The following is a 13,752-nucleotide window of genomic DNA, read 5'->3' as shown; positions in this document are numbered from 1 at the left end:
AAACTATATACTAATTGCAAAAACTGTTAATTCACACAACAGGTCTCTACAGGGAAAGATGACATTGTTGCTACAATGGGTGGTTGAACATTTGAATGATCTTCCAAAATTTGTCCAGTGGGAACATCGTTTGTGGATAAAATTAAAACAGGGACATTTTTTCCCCCTGCAGGAAAATGACAGCTGCAGATGCGAGAATGGACACTGGGTTTCCGGTCAGCTCGTCTAAGGATAAATTCAAAATAAGCAATGTTAGTTTTATGGAAGTTACACCTTTACAGATTAAAATTACAAAGTGGGGTGGGGGAAAAATCACACAATAAAATATTTGTATTATATTAGAATGGAGTTTTTCAGCATTTACATTAATCTTCTTCATTGATCTGTCAACGTTTATATAGCACTTATTAAATATAGTTACTACTAAATACATTTAAATACATTTACTACTAAAATAACAGATTATTTATTATCATTGTTACCTAATGCCTTAACTAATGCGGTTTATAAATACAATAATATTATTATAAGTGGGTAAAAGCCAAGTTCACAAATATCAGGGTGCAGGACCCACCCTTTCTATAATTATATCCAAACTAGTTACAATAAGCCAATAAACCAGGTAACGGTATTATTTTGAATATTTTAAACAAACACATTTCTCGACGTAATGCTAGCCTTTAATAAAACTGCGGCGGATCTAATATATTAAACAGTGGCAAAGTAAACAAGCATTTAGATATTTTAAGAGAAAGACAAAGGTATTTTAGCTGTTGATTTGGTTATGAAAAACGTTTTTTCATGCTAGCCTTTTTAACTCCATCTGACCGTCAAAGGAACAATAGCGTGTTAAGCAATATGCACCATTAGGGGCCGTTCACATTTCGCGTCTTTTGCTCACGCAAGTTCGTTATTTTCAATGTAGGCGCGCGGCATGCGCGCTCATAATGGAAGCGACGCGGTGTGCGCCGCGCCCGTTTTTTCCAGGCACGTCCGCACCGCATCGAGTTAAAAACATCTCAACTTTTCAGAATGCCGCAAGCGCACCGCGGGTCTTTCCTGCGTCTTTCCGCGTCTTCATGGAGAGAGCACGTCATGGTTGCTTAGCAAAGGCAGAGGCATCAGGGGCGAAACTGCCCGAGCGCTTTGGAAAGAAGGAGAAAGCGGCGCACCTAGTGTTTTCCACACGTTTTTAGGCGCGATATGTGAACGGCCCCTTGTGCTTGCATCTCGGGACAAAACAAAACTACAGTCTCTCCACAGAAATAAAGAACTGGTTATCGGTTACCTTAATATCACAGAATTCTGTGCAATAATATTTGTAAAAACTACAACTTGAAAAGACTAAATATATAACGTTATGTATATTAACTGAAAGGTGAGCTGAACGTGAGGCTGAAACCATAGACAGTAAAGGCTGAAACACGGGCTAGTGAGAGATTTCATGTTAGTCTTGATGACGTCTAAAGTCCCCGCCAAAGGATGTAGTCCCTTTTAGCAACTTGTTAGCAACCACCGTTTCTAAGACACAATAAAGTTAAAAAAATCACAAGCAGGTTATAACTGGTGTGTTTTATGTCATAGACCAAAAAGTGAAAATATTTAGAGGCTTTGTTAACCACAGACCTTATTTCAGGCGATTTAGTAAAAACCCATTCAAAAAACCCATAGACTTTAGGGCGAGGGAACCCGTAGTGCTAAAATGCTAACTTACTTCCGCGTTTCGGCCTACAAAGTGACGTCATAACTTCGGCACTCTATTGGTATCACATCCCAGCTAACATAGTAACGTCGTGACGACATAACTGGACTAGACCATATTCGTCACAGCGACGTTCCAAATAACGTTCCAGCGAAGTAACTTTGTGATTCACATATCCGTCGTGGCAACGATATAGTGGAACGTCGCTGGAACGTGATGAGTACGTCCCAGTGACCAAACTGGCACATTATGAGGACGTTCCTATAAAGTACCATATTGGTCGCAGCGACGTACCAAATAACGTTCCAGTGACGTAACTTTGTGATTCCCATATCTGTCGTGGCGACGTTATAGTGGAACGTCGCTGGAACGTGATGAGTACGTCCTAATGACCAAACTGGCACGTTATGAGGACGTGACATAACCGGATCATATTGGTCGCAGCAACGTATGTTCACCTCACCATTACCTTGAAATACATAAAGAACTAATAAACTCAATCCATCTCTGGTGCAAAAAATAAACCTTATGAAATCTAATTGTAATCTAATTATAGGATAGACAATAATATAAAATAGACAAAAACACACTGCATTCATTCACAAATCAACATTTATTCAGCACTACTTTCTACAAATACTAAGCCAAAAAATTTTGAACATTGCACCTGTTCTTTAACCATGCAAAGTGTTTCTAAGTCATGAGCACGGAAAACTAAACACATCAATTCATAGATTACACAATATAAACAATAGAAAATGTTTGTCTTATTAAGGATGGGGATAGTTAATGATGTTATCAGTTTAAATTATAAATAATTATCAGTACACTTATTGATACAACTCTACATAATTTGGTGCAACAAAAAAATACATGATAAATAGATTTAAAAAAAAATATATAGATTCAGAAACAATTCAGCAGATACTGCACAAAGTAAAACTGTTTTGTGAGCGTCGTATATGAGGCTCCTGGTATAAATGTCTGGTGGTGATGTGCTTTAATTACACGGCATGCAGGACAAAATGTAGGCTAATTCATGCGCACGATTTTCTATTTCATTCCCTCGATTTGATAAATCGTGTACACTATTTATACATCAAGAGAATGAATTAGTAAATTGTGCATACGATTTAGCAAATCAATGAAATGTAAAAGTAATCGTGCACATTTTAGAACATCGAGGGAAGGAATTAGTAAATCATGGACATGATTTCTTTTTTTTTTTCTTGCATGTCATGATCAGGGCTCTGTGCTCACTGTCAGAGGATGAACCTAAACAATAAAGCAATTACCAAAGAACCATAATTCTTGAGCTTCTCAGAAAAAAAACATTCATAAAGCGTAAAGATATGAAAAATGAACAATATAGAGATTTCTAGCATCTCTCCTGTATTATTTGTTTTTAAGAAAATGAGCGTATTGACTTTCTCAGGAGAATCTGTGATCTCTGATTACTGACTGTGGAGAAGACTCTTTCAGAAAGTGCTGAGGAGGTAGAGTTAGGTGCAGGACAGCCGATAGAGAAGAGGAAGAGTGTGTTTCTTACCCCAGCAGCAGAAGACAGGCTCTTCTGAGGGAAGGACAGGAGGCTTGATGCAGTGTTTTGCTGTAGAACAAGGCTCCTTCTCAGCACCTGATGTTCTTCAGAAAAGAGTTCCTCTAGTGTAGAGTCAGACACTCAGATTTCTTGCAAACTGGAATCTTTTAATAACATTTAGCATATTACTGTAGTCATGTTCATTGTTTTTATTATAACACATGGAAATATTATGAGAAAATTGTTAAATGTGTTCTTCCTCCTCTTCTTCATCCTGGGTCTGCACTGTCAACATCCTTCTCTGAGCTGAAAGGGAGGATCATCTTGTTAATGTTGCTCATTTATGTTCACAACCAGTCAAAATCTGGAATCTTTTCTTTATGGTTTTCAAGAGAAGTCTCTTCTGCTCACCAAGGCAAAATTAATTTAATCAAAATAACACATAAAAAAAAAAAAAGTAATATTGTAAAAAAAAAAAGAAAAGAAAGAAATAACAGTTTTCATACTCTTTTTCGAATATACTTTAAAATGTACCAGTATTTATTGAAATAATTATGAGGCAAAGCTGAATTTTTCAGTAACTTTACTCCAGTCTTCAGTGTCACATGATCTTTTTCATGTACTGATTTGCTGATCGGGAAACATTGCTGATTATCACAAATCAGTGCATTTACATGCACCTAATCACATTACTGCCGCTATGATCAAAGTGTACATCTGCTCATGACATACATGATGTGAATCACATCTGCAGTTATCTTACTACGGTTGTTAGTTCCACTGAACTCTATTGGTAATGAAGGAACTTGTGACCACAGTTGGTTTTAGGGAAACACACCCATATTAGAAATGATGGGGAAGAAAACTTAGCATTTCTGGAGAGTCAAATTTTTTCTTCATGATTATTTTATAAACACAAAGTTCAAAACATTGAAAAAAAAGGTAATCTTTTGCAAGTTACAAAAGTCTTCTCTACCACTGGTATTCAATTTTATGCATCCTTGCTATTAGCCCCCCCCCCCCCAAAAAAAATAAAATAAATGTAACTGTAGTGTAGACAAACAAATAATTTGATAGACAATTTGGATAAGTCACAAATTGCAAGTTATATAACTATAATCACAATACTCAATTATATATAGAATTATAAATATATATTGAATCAGCACACAAGTATCGGGATATTATTGAATTGGCAGATTAGATTGGAAATTCGTGGTCACGATTTGTTAAACCGAGGGAACAGTTTATGAATTCGTGAGTACGGTTCAGGGCCGGATTGGGACTCATTTTCAGCCCTGGAGTTTCATGCCTTAGACCGGCCCACTTTAGTTCACAACAACAGCCCTCGCAGCCAAAAAAACATAACGGCCCACCGGGAATTTTCCCGGTGCTCCCGATTAGCCAATCCGGGCCTGGTACGGTTTATAAACTGAGGGGACAGATTGCAAAACCGTCGCCACGGATTGATTTTTTTTCTCCTACAGGTGACGTGCGGGGCTCCGTACAATACAGTAAAGATAAGTAAGACTTTTATAATAAAGTGCATTACCAGTAGCTGTTACAAGGTATGACACCAGCACAGTAGGCAACTTTGTCTTCTCTCTCTCTTTCTCTCTCCCTTCCAGCGGGCCAGCGAAGAGGAGGAGCGTATTGGGGATGAAGAGGACATAGTACCACCCTCTAAGAAAAAGATAGCCTAAATGATGACATCCAGTGTGTGGTGTATTACATACATACATTACATGAAATACAAGATGTGGAAGTTTCATGTTTTAAAGGACAAATGCATTTCAACCTCTGGCGCAGTAACAACATCACTCTTCCTCTCAATGAGTTTGAATGAGAGGGGGGAGTTCACAGGAGTGATGATGTTACTGCGCCAGAGGTCGAAGTGCTGCAAACTAAGTGCTCTTCCGCCATACAATATAGTTCTCATTTTTATCCGCTTAAAAAAATCCCCACGTTTTATTTTGTGCCCCTATACTTACTGGTGTAACTACTCATGTAACAATCTTTAAATAGGGAAAACATGGAAGTGTTTGGTGACTTCTAAATTCATCCCTGTGTGGATCCTAAGGAATGAATGGTCTAGACTAAATGCTAACACATTCACGATGCACTGCACGCATTGAAAATAGACAGGGGTTTATAATTTCGTCTAAGTTGAGGTAAGAACATAGTAAAAATAAAAAATAAAAACGGTGTAGCTTTCCTTTAAGTAGGGAATAACCACCAGGAGGCCGGACAACAGTTACATATCGCCAAGTGGAGGGATTTCTGCCCTAGACTTCTTGTCACCTTCCTCTTACACCTCTCGTAACATCCTCCCAGCCAATCAGAATCAACCTTTTACAAAAGAAGTTATATAACAATTAGCTGTTGTTCTTCTCTCTGTCTCTTTCTCGTAGACAGCTGCTGAATTTAGAAAACACCTGGACGAACAGATGTGGGAGAGAAGGAAACTCAACCAAAGTTGAGAAATGAAGTCCATTCTCTTAAAAATGAAAATGCACGTCTGAATGACATTATCATCAATCGTAAGTATTCCTAATATTTATTAGCAGGGTTATTTCTGGAGATGGATACATGTGTTTGGCAAAATAAATGCTATGTTGTTAGCTGGTGTGGTAGTGTGGGTGCACATCTAGCCATTGATAAGATTCAAATTAGAATTATATTTATTTGTCTCTTTCTGGAGGAATTCGTAGAGGGTTAACAAAAGCCATGGCCTAGAGAAGATACAGGTCATGAGAATAAATGATGCTTCTCTGCCTTCAGTGGCTCAAGAAGGCAATTGGATCCAGAAAAAAAAAACCCTGTGGAATTTGAATTTGGGAGAAATTGGAGAAAGAAAATTGCGTTCACAACCAGGTTTCCTCTGCAGAGCCGTATCAATGGGCTTTGGAGGGTTGTAGCTTGCATTCACAGCTGCAGGAAATGTCTTTCGAAGAGTAAGGGCACGGAGTTGCTGGGTGCTGTTTTGATCCTGTGATTGTAATTATTGTTTTTCTTTATATAACCTCTTTCTAGAAATCCCTCAAATGAAAAGTGACCTCGCCATTATTGCTCAAAAGGTAAGTTCCTCTGATTTTCATTGCTTTTTATAAAATTGTTTTTCAAGCAGAGCTGTAGAGACTTGTGATGTTGGGCTGATTGATAGTGTTAATTATTTGATGTATTTGCACTTTAATTTATTGTAGAAAATAAGTATTTGTCCTGTATTAACAAGACTGGAAGGACTCCTGTGGAGGATCTTGATTCCTCCTCGACTTTTGGAGAAGTGCAACCGGTGAGTAACCCCCTTACATTTTGATTTATTTATTTAGTTTACTTGTTACTCAAACAGATCTATATGGATTTTTATGATGTTTGGCTGATTACTTTTGCATGTAACTTTAATTTATTGACATGTTTAATGTTTTCCAAGCTCCCCCTGTAAATAAGAATCTATAGTGGCTTGCTGGGACGAATAAAAATTGTTGAAGAGTTTTACTATGTTTCTTTCTTCTCTAAGACTCCAGAGAGGAGACTGAGCCCTTTAAAGAGAGTCCCATGGTGACACAGTACTTTCGAGAGACACCACAGGTGTGTGTAACACTTTTATGACTCAGATTTTTCTGTACTTATTTTACTTAAGGCTCCAACTGAGCTATAGGGATTTTTATCTTCGGATAGTAGTGGTAATATGTAATTTACTTGCCCCATATGCATAAAAAAGTCAGTCATACTCTGTGGAATAAATTATGTTTGTGTGCAGGCATACCATCGCTTAATAAAAAACTCTTGCTTTCTCCACCTTCATTTTAACCCCCTTTCATAATAATTTTGAAATATAACTTTAAGGTGGGAATCTTAACCAGAGCGGATGGGGAGCAGCTGGTTGCCCTTGACAAAATTAAAAAGGCAGCCATTATTGGTGAGTAAATGCATAATGCGTTGAGAAGGGAAAACACATCTTTTAAGAATTTATAAGTTCACCACTTTAACCATAGCCTACTTGTATCAATGTTTATTAGGCATCAATGGAGACTGCAAAAGGTGGTGCACCCATTATTGTTACTGTATCTGCTTAGGACCTATAATACTAATTCATCGCTTGCTTACTTCTTGATCCTACCTTTCCTCTTCTAAAGACACATTTCTGGTGTATTGCACTGTAAGGTGTGAAGTCCTCTATTTTGTAGAACATATAGGGGTGGTTTCCCGGACAGGGTTATCTTAAACCAGGACTAGGCCTTAGTTTAATTAGGAAATATACATAGTTTTAACAAGCATGCCTTTCTAAAAACATTACTTGTGTACATTTTGAGGCAAAACAAAGGGTTACTGATGTATTTTAAGATACGTTAGTGCAAGATTTTTCAGTTTGGACAGCTCTTACATTTATTTTAGTCTATGACTAGTCGAATCCCTGTCCGGGAAACCACCCCTACGTGTTGCAAATACCTCATAGCACTAGTTGTTGTCGTCTGAAGTGTTAATAAATAATCATATTCATCCTCCTTCACCCTTAATCCCCTCTGTCCTGTGTTTGTGCCTTATTTTGTCTATACCGGTAATTGATTTGCTTGATTTAATGCATATCTTATTGCTCTTCGGGTAAACCTTGCATGGCAGCTCGCCGGTGGAGTGTGTGTGTGAATGGGTCAATGGGAGGCCATTGTAAAGTATTTTAGGTACTGTTGGGTGCAGAAAAATGCTATAAAAGTGCAGCCCATTGACAAGTAGATATGTTTACATGTGCAAAGTTTCTTACATCAGATTAAATATTTTAGGGATTAATCTGAATCAGTTTTCATGGAAACAAATAGTCAAATCATGACGTGCATAAATGACGTGCAGTCCCCGTGACGGACATGTGCATATGAAAGAACGATGCCGCTAAAAATAAAAAGGGGGGAGGGGGTGATGTTTCCGATCAGAATTTCTTTCAGATTTAACAGAATACAATCAGAATCATCCAACTGACGTGTTTACATGACACACTTTTTATTATGATCAGCCCTTTATCCAAAATGTGTGTCCAATCGCAGATGTACTGTAAGCACTTTGGGTTCCTGATGAAGCACTGTAGTATAATAATAATAATGTCTTCTTATTTTTGTCTTCTCTAGATACTACATTGAAGAAATGGCCGGCAGCCAGCCGAGGGCAGATAGACATCTATTCATTCGAAGCTCACGAAGCTGAGAAGAGCAACAAGATCATATGTTTTTTCTGTTCAGTTTTTTGTATTATTTTTGTTCTTGTACTATTTGATTGTTCTTGTAAATACATAATGTACATTTCTATATTTTTTACTTATATTTATGTTGCCTAGCAGGTTTTTTGTCTTATTTTTGTTCTTGTACTATATTTTTTGTTTTGTACTATTTGATTGAGCTTGAGTAAATAAATAATGTACATTTCTACATTTTGGACTTTTATTTATGTTGCCTAGCAGTTTTGGATTTTAATTTTACTATTATAGGTGAACATATAGGTGCATATATACGTGCATATATGTACCTATATAGGTATATGTATGCACATATATATGTGTACATATATGTGTAAATATATGTGTGTATATATGTACATATAGGAAAACGGGCAATTGTATATATGTCACATATATTAAAAACCTATATCAAAACCTATATTGAAACATATGTTTATATAGGTTTTTCCATTTGGGAATAGTCTCATGCTGTTTGTGGACTGTTTTTTATTATTATTATTTTACAGTGATGGACCTGATGGGCTGACAGCTGCCGACATAGTGTCAAATCTGTCACATAATCTTAACAAAACATCCTGTAGCAGATTTAACATTAACCGGGCGAATGTCTGGGATGGTGCCTGAAGAGGTTTCAGGAGATCCTGGTTTGACCCCACCTGCAGCTTAATGGTGAAATTCACAGATGATGCTGGGCTGATGGAAGAAGCTTTAGACAGTGGGGGGCTACTCCAGAATTTCTGACTCTGTTGATGGACACCATCAAAACAAGGAGAGGATTTGAAGCCAAAGACAATGCCAAATACCTCTCATTTGATAGTAAAGGTAATCATTTTTGTGAAGTTTTTATGATGTTGTAAATGTCACGTTATGTGTTATAGAAAACACAGGAGAAGGAACCAATTGCAGGTACGTCGTTTATTATAAGGGTAATCCAAGAGAGTAAACAGTCCAGGCAGGGTCAAAACCAGAAGATCAAAACACAAACAAGACACGAACGCAAGGCAAGGCAAGGCAAGGCAAGGCAAGGCAAGATAAGAATGACGGGCATGAATAATTGTAACATATAAACAAGGACTCCGTAACACAGACTAAGACAGACTGGGTATAAATAGACAGAAGGATAATGAGGGAACAAGAGAATGGTGGGGGACAATCAATTACACAACAAGGAGGAAGGTGACCAAATAAGGGAGGAGGAAGTGATCTGGTGACAGACACCGTGAGCAAGAAGGACATCTAGTGGAACCCCAGGGAACAACAACCCAGACACTGTGACAGTACCCCCCCACTACGGAGCGGCTCCCAGACGCTCCATGACAAGACACAACACAGAGACCAGGAGGGAGGCGGACAGGTGGAGGCTCAGGGGGAGGGACGGAGGGCCGAAAAAGAAAAACATGGGGAACAAACACCAGAAATGCAAACATAAAACAGGGAGACCAGGAGGGAGGAGGACCGGAGGAGGTTCAGGGGGAGGGACGGAGGGCAAGACTAACTTAGGGGAACAGACAGAAACAAAACAGAAACCAAGAACACCAAACAAAGTCCAAGGAGGGCATGTTGAGGCGCCCACCAGGGTGGAGCAGAGGACCACCACAACTGTGTGGTCAGGGCGGAAGCCCTCCAGGGCGGAGCAGAAGACCACCACGTCCTCGTGGTCGCCGCCAGAGTCCCCCAGGGCGGAGCGGAAGACCACCACAACTGTGTGGTCAGGGCGGAAGCCCTCCAGGGCGGAGCAGAAGACCACCACAACTGTGTGGTCAGGGCGGAAGCCCTCCAGGGCGGAGCAGAAGACCACCACGTCCTCGTGGTCGCCGCCAGAGTCCCCCAGGGCGGAGCGGATGACCACCAAGTCCTTGTGGTCGTCGCCAGAGTCCCCCAGGGCGGAGCGGATGACCACCACATCTTTGTGGTCGAGGCCGGAGTCCACCAGGGCGGAGCCGAAGACCACCAAAACCATGTGGTCAGGGCGAGGGCCCCCCAGGTCCAAGCAGAAGACCACCACAGCCATGTGGTCAGGACGAGAGCCCCCCAAGGCGGAGCTGACCTCTGTGCGGCCGTACCAACGGGACTACGAAACTCCGGTAACCCCCTGGTGTCTTTACTGGACTCCAGAAGATCGATGACTTGACCTGACTCTGGAGAGTCAGCGGTGACTAGCCCTGGCTCCGGAGGATCATCGTACTCCTGACTCGGCTCCGGAGGATCATCGTACTCCTGACTCGGCTCCGGAGGGTCCACCGGCACCTGACTCGACTCCTGAGAGTCCACCGGAACCTGACTCGACTCCTGAGAGTCCACCGGAACCTGACTCGACTCCTGAGAGTCCACGGGAAGATGACTCGACTCCTGAGAGTCTACGGGAACCTGACTCGACTCCTGAGAGTCCACCGGTACCTGACTCGACTCCTGAGAGTCCACCGGAACCTGACTCGACTCCTGAGAGTCCACGGGAACATGACTCGACTCCGGAGAGTCTACGGGAACCTGACTCGACTCCTGAGAGTCCACCGGTACCTGACTCGACTCCTGAGAGTCCATGGGAACATGACTCGACTCCGGAGAGTCCACCGGTATCTGACTCGACTCCGGAGAGTCCACTGGATCATGACTCGACTCTGGAGAGTCCACCGGAACCTGACCCGACTCCGGAGAGTCCACGGGAGTCTGACTCGACTCCGGAGAGTCCACTAGAACATGACTCGACTCCGGAGAGTCCACCGGTACCTGACTCGACTCCGGAGAGTCCACCGGATCATGACTCGACTCCAGAGAGTCCACCGGAACCTGACTCGACTCCGGAGAGTCCAGCGGAACCTGACTCGACTCCGGAGAGTCCACCGGAACCTGACCTGACTCCGGAGAGTCCACCGGAACCTGACCTGACTCCGGAGAGTCCACCGGAACCTGACCTGACTCCGGAGAGTCCACCGGAACCTGACCCGACTCCGGAGAGTCCACGGGAATCTGACTAGACTCTAGACTGTCTGTGAAGACCCGAGGTGCCTTGGCTTCGGGCACTGTCTCTGGAACGGTCTCGGGCACCGCCTCGGTCAAGGCATCGGGAGCGACCTCGGACACTGCATCGGGAACAGCCTCAGGCACCGCCTCGGTATCGAGCACCACTTCGGCCTTCGGAACAGCATCGGTCACCTTCTCGGCCTCCAGAACAGCATCGGTCACCGTCTCGGCCTCCAGAACAGCATCGGACACCGCATCGGGCACCACCTCGACCTCTGGAACAGCATTGGGTACCGCCTCGGCATCAGGCACCACCTCGGCCTCAAGAACAGCCTCGGACCCCGTCTCGGCATCGGACACCACCTCGGTCACCGGAAAAGCATCGGGCACCGCCTCGGGCACCGCCTCGGGGACGGCAGCGGTCCGCTCGGGATTGTGCTCCTGGACGGCAGCGGCCCACTCGGGAACGTCCTTCTGGACAACAGCGGCCCGCTCGGGAACGTTCTCCAGGCCTTGAGGAACGGTAAGCGCCCGTCTCCTCGTCCTCCGTCCTCTATGATGGCGAGTCGGTGGCACCTGGACTGGCGACTCAGGCGTTGAGTCGGCCATCTTGTGCTGTGGCACTGGGCAGGCGGCCATCTTGTGCTGTGGCTCTAAGCTGGCGGCCATCTTGTGCTGTGGTGCTGGGCTGGCGGCCATCTTGTGCTGAGGCGCTGGCTCAGCAACCATCTTGTGCTGTGGCGCTGGGCTGGTGGCCATTTTGTGCTGAGGCGCTGGCTCAGCAGCCATCTTGTGCTGTGGCGCTGGGTTGGTGGCCATCTTGAGCTGTGGCACTGGGTTGACGGCCATCTTGTGCTGAGGCGCTGGCTCAGCAGCCATGACGTGAACCGTCTTGGGAACTTCTAGGATCCTTGATAGCGTAGCGAAATAATCCAAGAATGAGTCAGCGGCCATCTTGGGCGTCGGCGCTGAGCTGGTGGCCATCGGGTACTGTGGTGTGAGGCTGGCTTCCATCTTGCCTCGTGATGTGAGTTTGGTGGCCATGCACCGCAGCGGCGCAGGGTTGGCGGCTATCTTGTGCTGTGGTGCGGAGCTGGCGGCCATCTTGTGTTGTGGTACTGGGCTAGCGACCACTTGGTGCTGTGGCGCTGGGCTGGCGGCCATCTTGGGTTGTGGCGCTACCATGGCGGGCGTGCGCTTCCTCTCACCTCTCCGTCCGCCGTGGTGAGAGGGTGGCTCTGATCCATCCCACATGAGCCCCGGGTCGAAGGGATGCCATGGTTGAGAGTGGTGCTGAATCTCCTCTCGACCACTCCCTCCTCGGCGACCTCCCCTGGTCCCCCGGAAAACCACCAGGCGAGTTCCCTCAAAACCGCCTCTGTCCCGCTCTGTGGCTGGGGATGAGGCATGAGCAGACATACCGCTGGTTCCTAGTAGACGGAGTCCTTCTGTCACGTTATGTGTTATAGAAAACACAGGAGAAGGAACCAATTGCAGGTACGTCGTTTATTATAAGGGTAATCCAAGAGAGTAAACAGTCCAGGCAGGGTCAAAACCAGAAGATCAAAACACAAACAAGACACGAACGCAAGGCAAGGCAAGGCAAGGCAAGGCAAGGCAAGGCAAGGCAAGGCAAGGCAAGGCAAGGCAAGGCAAGATAAGAATGACGGGCATGAATAATTGTAACATATAAACAAGGACTCCGTAACACAGACTAAGACAGACTGGGTATAAATAGACAGAAGGATAATGAGGGAACAAGAGAATGGTGGGGGACAATCAATTACACAACAAGGAGGAAGGTGACCAAATAAGGGAGGAGGAAGTGATCTGGTGACAGACACCGTGAGCAAGAAGGACATCTAGTGGAACCCCAGGGAACAACAACCCAGACACTGTGACAGTAAATCAGTGTGTCCTAACATTGCTATATTGGCATTTTTAGCTGCAGAAGACGGCGAATATTTCCACATTGGAAGAATGATTGCAGTGTCCAATGTCCATGGCGGTCCAGGGCCTTCTTGTCTTTCCCCAAACTTCTTCCTTTACTTAATTGGTAAAGTAAAGACAATTGAGGCCCCCATTGAGGACATACCTGATGATGAGGTCAAGAAGGCCCTTCTTGAGGTATTTGTTAGGGTGGGATTACAAACATTTTCAAGAATTTACTTAATTGCTGTATAAATGCTATGTTTGACATTAATGTAATTACGGTATGCTCTCATATGAGCAGTAAGTATTAATTCAAAAACCTAGTCTTTGAATGAAATATTTTAAATAAATATTATTAATGTTCATTTTTAACCTGTTATCATTATTAATATC

The 13,752-nt window shown here is 43.4% G+C and overlaps 1 long non-coding RNA gene across 2 annotated transcripts; it reads left to right on the top strand.

Annotated features, from left to right (window-relative positions):
* The first annotated feature begins 5,195 nt into the window (after positions 1-5,195).
* Positions 5,196-9,308, top strand: LOC113100021 (uncharacterized). 2 transcript variants are annotated; one of them, XR_003289555.1, is made up of 4 exons: positions 5,196-5,782; positions 6,276-6,319; positions 6,475-6,534; positions 8,973-9,308. It is a non-coding gene; the product is annotated as an uncharacterized LOC113100021 (long non-coding RNA). The 2 variants fall into 2 exon arrangements; XR_003289554.1 differs by lacking the exon at positions 8,973-9,308 and having other exon boundaries at positions 6,475-6,704.
* Positions 9,309-13,752: the final 4,444 nt, after the last annotated feature.

The sequence above is a fragment of the Carassius auratus genome, unplaced genomic scaffold, assembly GCF_003368295.1.
Source record: "Carassius auratus strain Wakin unplaced genomic scaffold, ASM336829v1 scaf_tig00217103, whole genome shotgun sequence".
NCBI lineage: Eukaryota > Metazoa > Chordata > Actinopteri > Cypriniformes > Cyprinidae > Carassius > Carassius auratus.
This window is presented reverse-complemented; position numbering and strand designations above follow the sequence as displayed.